This window comes from Phyllobates terribilis, unplaced genomic scaffold (genome assembly GCF_046119375.1).
Source record: "Phyllobates terribilis strain yellow unplaced genomic scaffold, ASM4611937v1 Scaffold_1861__1_contigs__length_200102, whole genome shotgun sequence".
Lineage (NCBI taxonomy): Eukaryota > Metazoa > Chordata > Amphibia > Anura > Dendrobatidae > Phyllobates > Phyllobates terribilis.
Genome location: NW_027364621.1, coordinates 189,251 through 200,103, shown reverse-complemented (window position 1 = coordinate 200,103; position 10,853 = coordinate 189,251). Strand labels below are relative to the sequence as shown.

The window sequence follows — 10,853 nt, the reverse complement described above, 5'->3', positions numbered from 1 at the left end:
CTAATCAACCAAACTTTTTGGGTTGGGTTCTCTTTTATAGTCTGCAGGCATTAAATGAAAGAAGTCAGTGTTCCAGCATAGGGAGACAACGTTTCAGAAAAGGCATTGTAGCAAACCAAAAAAGAAATTTTAAGCGCAGCAGAGTAACCAGCGCACATACCTGTTAGCTCAGGTGAGTTTAAAAGGCTGCTGTTGATAACAAGGGCATTTGCTAAATAGATGGTGTGTGTGCAACAATATACTGAAAGGTCAATTATATTGTGCAGCTTATCTCACCACCTGTAGTTATTTAGGTGAAAGCTCCAAAATGCTTGCCTAATATGTCTGTTTATCCAAAAGGAAGTAAAAAGGGAGAGCTAGAAAGACAGCATTGCATCACATTACATGGCAATGCAATGCACAGTTGCTGAAGTTGAACCAAAATGAGCTTGTAATCTGGCTTCTGCAACTTTGAACATGAAAAATCCAATGAGGAGAAGAAAAGCAAAGCCAAAGAGTCCATCCCAAAATCCGACAAACAAGCAACATGAACAAAAAACATTGAATTCAATTCTTTCTGATTTTAGAAACTGCATTAAAGAAGGGGTGCACCGGTCCTGGAGATACTGCAATACCAGGTCAATGCGTGGAGTGGACAGAGCAAGCTCTTTTTCCATCTCCCTGTTCTAAAAATCCATTTAATATATGGTCCCCAGATAGGGGACGTATCAGATATTAAACTGATAAGAACAGATACTACACTTGATCTTAGCCAAAAGGCCGAGAAGCGATAACCAGAATTGGTTTCAAACTACGGAGCCACCCAAGGATCCTGAAAAGTCCATTTGTGGAGATGAGCTCCTGGACTCCCGTTAAGAAGACATGTTGTCAACCTCTAGATCCCTTACATGCCTGCACTTTTCGGCTTGCTGCTGCTGCAATCCACGCGTTTTAGATCTGCATAACTCCACCTCTTTAAACACAGCACCTTCACCCCCTGCTGTTCCCACCCGCCTCAACACCGTTGGAAGGGAGGAGAACCAATTAAGGCGGGGGGTGGGGTGGAACGAGCAGCTGTCTACCCTTAGCAGGAGGGCTCCTGATTACATACCTCTCCTGCTGCTGCTGCTGCTGGCTGTCCAGCAGCAGACTGAAGGTGGCTGCTGCTGTGCACAGGTATATAAAGGCTCAGAGCCTATTATGACACGCGCAGCCAGCGTTCCATTGCCACATTCCATCTACTGCAGGCAGGATACCTGGCTGGCTGAATGTCGCTGAGAAGCTCACAGAGACCGCCATAAGCTACAGTTTAACAGAATGCCACAGACTAATCAACCAAACTTTTTGGGTTGGGTTCTCTTTTATAGTCTGCAGGCATTAAATGAAAGAAGTCAGTGTTCCAGCAGAGGGAGACAATGTTTCAGAAAAGGCATTGTAGCAAACCAAAAAAGAAATTTTAAGCGCAGCAGAGTAACCAGCGCACATACCTGTTAGCTCAGGTGAGTTTAAAAGGCTGCTGTTGATAACAAGGGCATTTGCTAAATAGATGGTGTGTGTGCAACAATATACTGAAAGGTCAATTATATTGTGCAGCTTATCTCACCACCTGTAGTTATTTAGGTGAAAGCTCCAAAATGCTTGCCTAATATGTCTGTTTATCCAAAAGGAAGTAAAAAGGGAGAGCTAGAAAGATAGCATTGCATCACATTACATGGCAATGCAATGCACAGTTGCTGAAGTTGAACCAAAATGAGCTTGTAATCTGGCTTCTGCAACTTTGAACATGAAAAATCCAATGAGGAGAAGAAAAGCAAAGCCAAAGAGTCCATCCCAAAATCTGACAAACAAGCAAAATGAACAAAAAACATTGAATTCAATTCTTTCTGATTTTAGAAACTGCATTAAAGAAGGGGTGCACCGGTCCTGGAGATACTGCAATACCAGGTCAATGCGTGGAGTGGACAGAGCAAGCTCTTTTTCCATCTCCCTGTTCTAAAAATCCATTTAATATATGGTCCCCAGATAGGGGACGTATCAGATATTAAACTGATAAGAACAGATACTACACTTGATCTTAGCCAAAAGGCCGAGAAGCGATAACCAGAATTGGTTTCAAACTACGGAGCCACCCAAGGATCCTGAAAAGTCCATTTGTGGAGATGAGCTCCTGGACTCCCGTTAAGAAGACATGTTGTCAACCTCTAGATCCCTTACATGCCTGCACTTTTCGGCTTGCTGCTGCTGCAATCCACGCGTTTTAGATCTGCATAACTCCACCTCTTTAAACACAGCACCTTCACCCCCTGCTGTTCCCACCCGCCTCAACACCGTTGGAAGGGAGGAGAACCAATTAAGGCGGGGGGTGGGGTGGAACGAGCAGCTGTCTACCCTTAGCAGGAGGGCTCCTGATTACATACCTCTCCTGCTGCTGCTGCTGCTGGCTGTCCAGCAGCAGACTGAAGGTGGCTGCTGCTGTGCACAGGTATATAAAGGCTCAGAGCCTATTATGACACGCGCAGCCAGCGTTCCATTGCCACATTCCATCTACTGCAGGCAGGATACCTGGCTGGCTGAATGTCGCTGAGAAGCTCACAGAGACCGCCATAAGCAACAGTTTAACAGAATGCCACAGACTAATCAACCAAACTTTTTGGGTTGGGTTCTCTTTTATAGTCTGCAGGCATTAAATGAAAGAAGTCAGTGTTCCAGCAGAGGGAGACAACGTTTCAGAAAAGGCATTGTAGCAAACCAAAAAAGAAATTTTAAGCGCAGCAGAGTAACCAGCGCACATACCTGTTAGCTCAGGTGAGTTTAAAAGGCTGCTGTTGATAACAAGGGCATTTGCTAAATAGATGGTGTGTGTGCAACAATATACTGAAAGGTCAATTATATTGTGCAGCTTATCTCACCACCTGTAGTTATTTAGGTGAAAGCTCCAAAATGCTTGCCTAATATGTCTGTTTATCCAAAAGGAAGTAAAAAGGGAGAGCTAGAAAGATAGCATTGCATCACATTACATGGCAATGCAATGCACAGTTGCTGAAGTTGAACCAAAATGAGCTTGTAATCTGGCTTCTGCAACTTTGAACATGAAAAGTCTAATGAGGAGAAGAAAAGCAAAGCCAAAGAGTCCATCCCAAAATCCGACAAACAAGCAAAATGAACAAAAAACATTGAATTCAATTCTTTCTGATTTTAGAAACTGCATTAAAGAAGGGGTGCACCGGTCCTGGAGATACTGCAATACCAGGTCAATGCGTGGAGTGGACAGAGCAAGCTCTTTTACCATCTCCCTGTTCTAAAAATCCATTTAATATATGGTCCCCAGATAGGGGACGTATCAGATATTAAACTGATAAGAACAGATACTACACTTGATCTTAGCCAAAAGGCCGAGAAGCGATAACCAGAATTGGTTTCAAACTACGGAGCCACCCAAGGATCCTGAAAAGTCCATTTGTGGAGATGAGCTCCTGGACTCCCGTTAAGAAGACATGTTGTCAACCTCTAGATCCCTTACATGCCTGCACTTTTCGGCTTGCTGCTGCTGCAATCCACGCATTTTAGATCTGCATAACTCCACCTCTTTAAACACAGCACCTTCACCCCCTGCTGTTCCCACCCGCCTCAACACCGTTGGAAGGGAGGAGAACCAATTAAGGCGGGGGGTGGGGTGGAACGAGCAGCTGTCTACCCTTAGCAGGAGGGCTCCTGATTACATACCTCTCCTGCTGCTGCTGCTGCTGGCTGTCCAGCAGCAGACTGAAGGTGGCTGCTGCTGTGCACAGGTATATAAAGGCTCAGAGCCTATTATGACACGCGCAGCCAGCGTTCCATTGCCACATTCCATCTACTGCAGGCAGGATACCTGGCTGGCTGAATGTCGCTGAGAAGCTCACAGAGACCGCCATAAGCAACAGTTTAACAGAATGCCACAGACTAATCAACCAAACTTTTTGGGTTGGGTTCTCTTTTATAGTCTGCAGGCATTAAATGAAAGAAGTCAGTGTTCCAGCAGAGGGAGACAACGTTTCAGAAAAGGCATTGTAGCAAACCAAAAAAGAAATTTTAAGCGCAGCAGAGTAACCAGCGCACATACCTGTTAGCTCAGGTGAGTTTAAAAGGCTGCTGTTGATAACAAGGGCATTTGCTAAATAGATGGTGTGTGTGCAACAATATACTGAAAGGTCAATTATATTGTGCAGCTTATCTCACCACCTGTAGTTATTTAGGTGAAAGCTCCAAAATGCTTGCCTAATATGTCTGTTTATCCAAAAGGAAGTAAAAAGGGAGAGCTAGAAAGATAGCATTGCATCACATTACATGGCAATGCAATGCACAGTTGCTGAAGTTGAACCAAAATGAGCTTGTAATCTGGCTTCTGCAACTTTGAACATGAAAAATCCAATGAGGAGAAGAAAAGCAAAGCCAAAGAGTCCATCCCAAAATCCGACAAACAAGCAAAATGAACAAAAAACATTGAATTCAATTCTTTCTGATTTTAGAAACTGCATTAAAGAAGGGGTGCACCGGTCCTGGAGATACTGCAATACCAGGTCAATGCGTGGAGTGGACAGAGCAAGCTCTTTTTCCATCTCCCTGTTCTAAAAATCCATTTAATATATGGTCCCCAGATAGGGGACGTATCAGATATTAAACTGATAAGAACAGATACTACACTTGATCTTAGCCAAAAGGCCGAGAAGCGATAACCAGAATTGGTTTCAAACTACGGAGCCACCCAAGGATCCTGAAAAGTCCATTTGTGGAGATGAGCTCCTGGACTCCCGTTAAGAAGACATGTTGTCAACCTCTAGATCCCTTACATGCCTGCACTTTTCGGCTTGCTGCTGCTGCAATCCACGCGTTTTAGATCTGCATAACTCCACCTCTTTAAACACAGCACCTTCACCCCCTGCTGTTCCCACCCGCCTCAACACCGTTGGAAGGGAGGAGAACCAATTAAGGCGGGGGGTGGGGTGGAACGAGCAGCTGTCTACCCTTAGCAGGAGGGCTCCTGATTACATACCTCTCCTGCTGCTGCTGCTGCTGGCTGTCCAGCAGCAGACTGAAGGTGGCTGCTGCTGTGCACAGGTATATAAAGGCTCAGAGCCTATTATGACACGCGCAGCCAGCGTTCCATTGCCACATTCCATCTACTGCAGGCAGGATACCTGGCTGGCTGAATGTCGCTGAGAAGCTCACAGAGACCGCCATAAGCAACAGTTTAACAGAATGCCACAGACTAATCAACCAAACTTTTTGGGTTGGGTTCTCTTTTATAGTCTGCAGGCATTAAATGAAAGAAGTCAGTGTTCCAGCAGAGGGAGACAACGTTTCAGAAAAGGCATTGTAGCAAACCAAAAAAGAAATTTTAAGCGCAGCAGAGTAACCAGCGCACATACCTGTTAGCTCAGGTGAGTTTAAAAGGCTGCTGTTGATAACAAGGGCATTTGCTAAATAGATGGTGTGTGTGCAACAATATACTGAAAGGTCAATTATATTGTGCAGCTTATCTCACCACCTGTAGTTATTTAGGTGAAAGCTCCAAAATGCTTGCCTAATATGTCTGTTTATCCAAAAGGAAGTAAAAAGGGAGAGCTAGAAAGATAGCATTGCATCACATTACATGGCAATGCAATGCACAGTTGCTGAAGTTGAACCAAAATGAGCTTGTAATCTGGCTTCTGCAACTTTGAACATGAAAAGTCTAATGAGGAGAAGAAAAGCAAAGCCAAAGAGTCCATCCCAAAATCCGACAAACAAGCAAAATGAACAAAAAACATTGAATTCAATTCTTTCTGATTTTAGAAACTGCATTAAAGAAGGGGTGCACCGGTCCTGGAGATACTGCAATACCAGGTCAATGCGTGGAGTGGACAGAGCAAGCTCTTTTACCATCTCCCTGTTCTAAAAATCCATTTAATATATGGTCCCCAGATAGGGGACGTATCAGATATTAAACTGATAAGAACAGATACTACACTTGATCTTAGCCAAAAGGCCGAGAAGCGATAACCAGAATTGGTTTCAAACTACGGAGCCACCCAAGGATCCTGAAAAGTCCATTTGTGGAGATGAGCTCCTGGACTCCCGTTAAGAAGACATGTTGTCAACCTCTAGATCCCTTACATGCCTGCACTTTTCGGCTTGCTGCTGCTGCAATCCACGCATTTTAGATCTGCATAACTCCACCTCTTTAAACACAGCACCTTCACCCCCTGCTGTTCCCACCCGCCTCAACACCGTTGGAAGGGAGGAGAACCAATTAAGGCGGGGGGTGGGGTGGAACGAGCAGCTGTCTACCCTTAGCAGGAGGGCTCCTGATTACATACCTCTCCTGCTGCTGCTGCTGCTGGCTGTCCAGCAGCAGACTGAAGGTGGCTGCTGCTGTGCACAGGTATATAAAGGCTCAGAGCCTATTATGACACGCGCAGCCAGCGTTCCATTGCCACATTCCATCTACTGCAGGCAGGATACCTGGCTGGCTGAATGTCGCTGAGAAGCTCACAGAGACCGCCATAAGCAACAGTTTAACAGAATGCCACAGACTAATCAACCAAACTTTTTGGGTTGGGTTCTCTTTTATAGTCTGCAGGCATTAAATGAAAGAAGTCAGTGTTCCAGCAGAGGGAGACAACGTTTCAGAAAAGGCATTGTAGCAAACCAAAAAAGAAATTTTAAGCGCAGCAGAGTAACCAGCGCACATACCTGTTAGCTCAGGTGAGTTTAAAAGGCTGCTGTTGATAACAAGGGCATTTGCTAAATAGATGGTGTGTGTGCAACAATATACTGAAAGGTCAATTATATTGTGCAGCTTATCTCACCACCTGTAGTTATTTAGGTGAAAGCTCCAAAATGCTTGCCTAATATGTCTGTTTATCCAAAAGGAAGTAAAAAGGGAGAGCTAGAAAGATAGCATTGCATCACATTACATGGCAATGCAATGCACAGTTGCTGAAGTTGAACCAAAATGAGCTTGTAATCTGGCTTCTGCAACTTTGAACATGAAAAATCCAATGAGGAGAAGAAAAGCAAAGCCAAAGAGTCCATCCCAAAATCCGACAAACAAGCAAAATGAACAAAAAACATTGAATTCAATTCTTTCTGATTTTAGAAACTGCATTAAAGAAGGGGTGCACCGGTCCTGGAGATACTGCAATACCAGGTCAATGCGTGGAGTGGACAGAGCAAGCTCTTTTTCCATCTCCCTGTTCTAAAAATCCATTTAATATATGGTCCCCAGATAGGGGACGTATCAGATATTAAACTGATAAGAACAGATACTACACTTGATCTTAGCCAAAAGGCCGAGAAGCGATAACCAGAATTGGTTTCAAACTACGGAGCCACCCAAGGATCCTGAAAAGTCCATTTGTGGAGATGAGCTCCTGGACTCCCGTTAAGAAGACATGTTGTCAACCTCTAGATCCCTTACATGCCTGCACTTTTCGGCTTGCTGCTGCTGCAATCCACGCGTTTTAGATCTGCATAACTCCACCTCTTTAAACACAGCACCTTCACCCCCTGCTGTTCCCACCCGCCTCAACACCGTTGGAAGGGAGGAGAACCAATTAAGGCGGGGGGTGGGGTGGAACGAGCAGCTGTCTACCCTTAGCAGGAGGGCTCCTGATTACATACCTCTCCTGCTGCTGCTGCTGCTGGCTGTCCAGCAGCAGACTGAAGGTGGCTGCTGCTGTGCACAGGTATATAAAGGCTCAGAGCCTATTATGACACGCGCAGCCAGCGTTCCATTGCCACATTCCATCTACTGCAGGCAGGATACCTGGCTGGCTGAATGTCGCTGAGAAGCTCACAGAGACCGCCATAAGCAACAGTTTAACAGAATGCCACAGACTAATCAACCAAACTTTTTGGGTTGGGTTCTCTTTTATAGTCTGCAGGCATTAAATGAAAGAAGTCAGTGTTCCAGCAGAGGGAGACAACGTTTCAGAAAAGGCATTGTAGCAAACCAAAAAAGAAATTTTAAGCGCAGCAGAGTAACCAGCGCACATACCTGTTAGCTCAGGTGAGTTTAAAAGGCTGCTGTTGATAACAAGGGCATTTGCTAAATAGATGGTGTGTGTGCAACAATATACTGAAAGGTCAATTATATTGTGCAGCTTATCTCACCACCTGTAGTTATTTAGGTGAAAGCTCCAAAATGCTTGCCTAATATGTCTGTTTATCCAAAAGGAAGTAAAAAGGGAGAGCTAGAAAGATAGCATTGCATCACATTACATGGCAATGCAATGCACAGTTGCTGAAGTTGAACCAAAATGAGCTTGTAATCTGGCTTCTGCAACTTTGAACATGAAAAGTCCAATGAGGAGAAGAAAAGCAAAGCCAAAGAGTCCATCCCAAAATCCGACAAACAAGCAAAATGAACAAAAAACATTGAATTCAATTCTTTCTGATTTTAGAAACTGCATTAAAGAAGGGGTGCACCGGTCCTGGAGATACTGCAATACCAGGTCAATGCGTGGAGTGGACAGAGCAAGCTCTTTTTCCATCTCCCTGTTCTAAAAATCCATTTAATATATGGTCCCCAGATAGGGAACGTATCAGATATTAAACTGATAAGAACAGATACTACACTTGATCTTAGCCAAAAGGCCGAGAAGCGATAACCAGAATTGGTTTCAAACTACGGAGCCACCCAAGGATCCTGAAAAGTCCATTTGTGGAGATGAGCTCCTGGACTCCCGTTAAGAAGACATGTTGTCAACCTCTAGATCCCTTACATGCCTGCACTTTTCGGCTTGCTGCTGCTGCAATCCACGCATTTTAGATCTGCATAACTCCACCTCTTTAAACACAGCACCTTCACCCCCTGCTGTTCCCACCCGCCTCAACACCGTTGGAAGGGAGGAGAACCAATTAAGGCGGGGGGTGGGGTGGAACGAGCAGCTGTCTACCCTTAGCAGGAGGGCTCCTGATTACATACCTCTCCTGCTGCTGCTGCTGCTGGCTGTCCAGCAGCAGACTGAAGGTGGCTGCTGCTGTGCACAGGTATATAAAGGCTCAGAGCCTATTATGACACGCGCAGCCAGCGTTCCATTGCCACATTCCATCTACTGCAGGCAGGATACCTGGCTGGCTGAATGTCGCTGAGAAGCTCACAGAGACCGCCATAAGCAACAGTTTAACAGAATGCCACAGACTAATCAACCAAACTTTTTGGGTTGGGTTCTCTTTTATAGTCTGCAGGCATTAAATGAAAGAAGTCAGTGTTCCAGCAGAGGGAGACAACGTTTCAGAAAAGGCATTGTAGCAAACCAAAAAAGAAATTTTAAGCGCAGCAGAGTAACCAGCGCACATACCTGTTAGCTCAGGTGAGTTTAAAAGGCTGCTGTTGATAACAAGGGCATTTGCTAAATAGATGGTGTGTGTGCAACAATATACTGAAAGGTCAATTATATTGTGCAGCTTATCTCACCACCTGTAGTTATTTAGGTGAAAGCTCCAAAATGCTTGCCTAATATGTCTGTTTATCCAAAAGGAAGTAAAAAGGGAGAGCTAGAAAGATAGCATTGCATCACATTACATGGCAATGCAATGCACAGTTGCTGAAGTTGAACCAAAATGAGCTTGTAATCTGGCTTCTGCAACTTTGAACATGAAAAATCCAGTGAGGAGAAGAAAAGCAAAGCCAAAGATTCCATCCCAAAATCCGACAAACAAGCAAAATGAACAAAAAACATTGAATTCAATTCTTTCTGATTTTAGAAACTGCATTAAAGAAGGGGTGCACCGGTCCTGGAGATACTGCAATACCAGGTCAATGCGTGGAGTGGACAGAGCAAGCTCTTTTTCCATCTCCCTGTTCTAAAAATCCATTTATTATATGGTCCCCAGATATGGGACGTATCAGATATTAAACTGATAAGAACAGATTTTTTTTTTTTTTTTTTTCGAAAGCCCGAATTCGTGTACAAAACCCGAGTGCGCTTAAAAAAGTGACAAGTGCCACAAAAAAAAGTGCACTAGGATGCTGGTCTTCTTGAAACCCTCTCCAAAAGGAGAAGGGTCCCCCAAACCATTCCCCGTCCCTCCGAGCCAGAAGGCCACAGCGAGGCACAGGGACAAATAGCCACCTCCAGCCGGAGCCAGAGGCGACCCAATCTTACCCCCAGCACCTGCCCGAGTTCTCACCCGAGCAAGGCACTGGGAGCCAAAGACTGTGCTCCCCTCCCGGAAGAGGGGAGCCAACAACGCTCTCCTCCCGAAAGAGGAGAGCCAGGGGGGTTCAGGGGGGAGCGGAACCTGATGGCCACACACTCCCCCCCTAGACCTGCCAAGAGAGGAACCCGTAAGGGAACCGCATCCCGACAAAATCCTAGTAAGGACGTGGACACACGTGAAAAAGTGGACACACAGTGACAAAAAAAAATTAAATAAATAGTGAAGGTTTCACAGTATAATACTGCCCGGACCTTCGACCGGGAATTGAAAAATTCCCCATCCTAAGGCCAGAAGGCCCGGAATAAGGGTGTGTGTGAAGAAAGAAATATTGAAGTGCTAGTGCAAATGTGCCATAAACTCAAGTGGGGTTCCCAATCCCAGTGAGTTAAGGCACCCCAGGGTCACCACTCCTGGGGCACTTCACACTTCGGGCTTTCGATCTTCCCCGGCCCAATGGCGTCGATCCTGGGGGGCCATGCTTTCCACCAGATGACTATATTAGCCACCTGGCGTACTAACAAGCGCCTAAACCCCAGTGTGCATAATGTATCAATCTACTAGGGCGGCCAACATCCAAAACCGCCTTTTCGAAAGATACTACACTTGATCTTAGCCAAAAGGCCGAGAAGCGATAACCAGAATTGGTTTCAAACTACGGAGCCACCCAAGGATCCTGAAAAGTCCATTTG

The 10,853-nt window shown here is 45.2% G+C and overlaps 8 non-coding genes and 1 pseudogene across 8 annotated transcripts; all 9 read right to left on the bottom strand.

Annotated features, from left to right (window-relative positions):
• Positions 1–580: 580 nt before the first annotated feature.
• Positions 581–771, bottom strand: LOC141245420 (U2 spliceosomal RNA). The gene has a single exon (XR_012309246.1). It is a non-coding gene; the product is annotated as a U2 spliceosomal RNA (small nuclear RNA).
• A 1,115-nt stretch (positions 772–1,886) lies between these two features.
• On the bottom strand, positions 1,887–2,077 carry LOC141245419 (U2 spliceosomal RNA). Its single transcript, XR_012309245.1, has one exon. It is a non-coding gene; the product is annotated as a U2 spliceosomal RNA (small nuclear RNA).
• Positions 2,078–3,192: 1,115 nt separating this feature from the next.
• LOC141245429 (U2 spliceosomal RNA) lies at positions 3,193–3,383 on the bottom strand. Its single transcript, XR_012309254.1, has one exon. It is a non-coding gene; the product is annotated as a U2 spliceosomal RNA (small nuclear RNA).
• Positions 3,384–4,498: 1,115 nt separating this feature from the next.
• LOC141245418 (U2 spliceosomal RNA) lies at positions 4,499–4,689 on the bottom strand. The gene has a single exon (XR_012309244.1). It is a non-coding gene; the product is annotated as a U2 spliceosomal RNA (small nuclear RNA).
• A 1,115-nt stretch (positions 4,690–5,804) lies between these two features.
• Positions 5,805–5,995, bottom strand: LOC141245428 (U2 spliceosomal RNA). The gene has a single exon (XR_012309253.1). It is a non-coding gene; the product is annotated as a U2 spliceosomal RNA (small nuclear RNA).
• A 1,115-nt stretch (positions 5,996–7,110) lies between these two features.
• Positions 7,111–7,301, bottom strand: LOC141245417 (U2 spliceosomal RNA). Its single transcript, XR_012309243.1, has one exon. It is a non-coding gene; the product is annotated as a U2 spliceosomal RNA (small nuclear RNA).
• A 1,115-nt stretch (positions 7,302–8,416) lies between these two features.
• LOC141245434 (U2 spliceosomal RNA) lies at positions 8,417–8,607 on the bottom strand. The gene has a single exon (XR_012309259.1). It is a non-coding gene; the product is annotated as a U2 spliceosomal RNA (small nuclear RNA).
• Positions 8,608–9,722: 1,115 nt separating this feature from the next.
• On the bottom strand, positions 9,723–9,906 carry LOC141245468 (U2 spliceosomal RNA). The gene has a single exon (XR_012309289.1). It is a non-coding gene; the product is annotated as a U2 spliceosomal RNA (small nuclear RNA).
• A 799-nt stretch (positions 9,907–10,705) lies between these two features.
• LOC141245473 (U2 spliceosomal RNA) lies at positions 10,706–10,797 on the bottom strand (annotated as a pseudogene).
• Between the last annotated feature and the right edge of the window lie 56 nt (positions 10,798–10,853).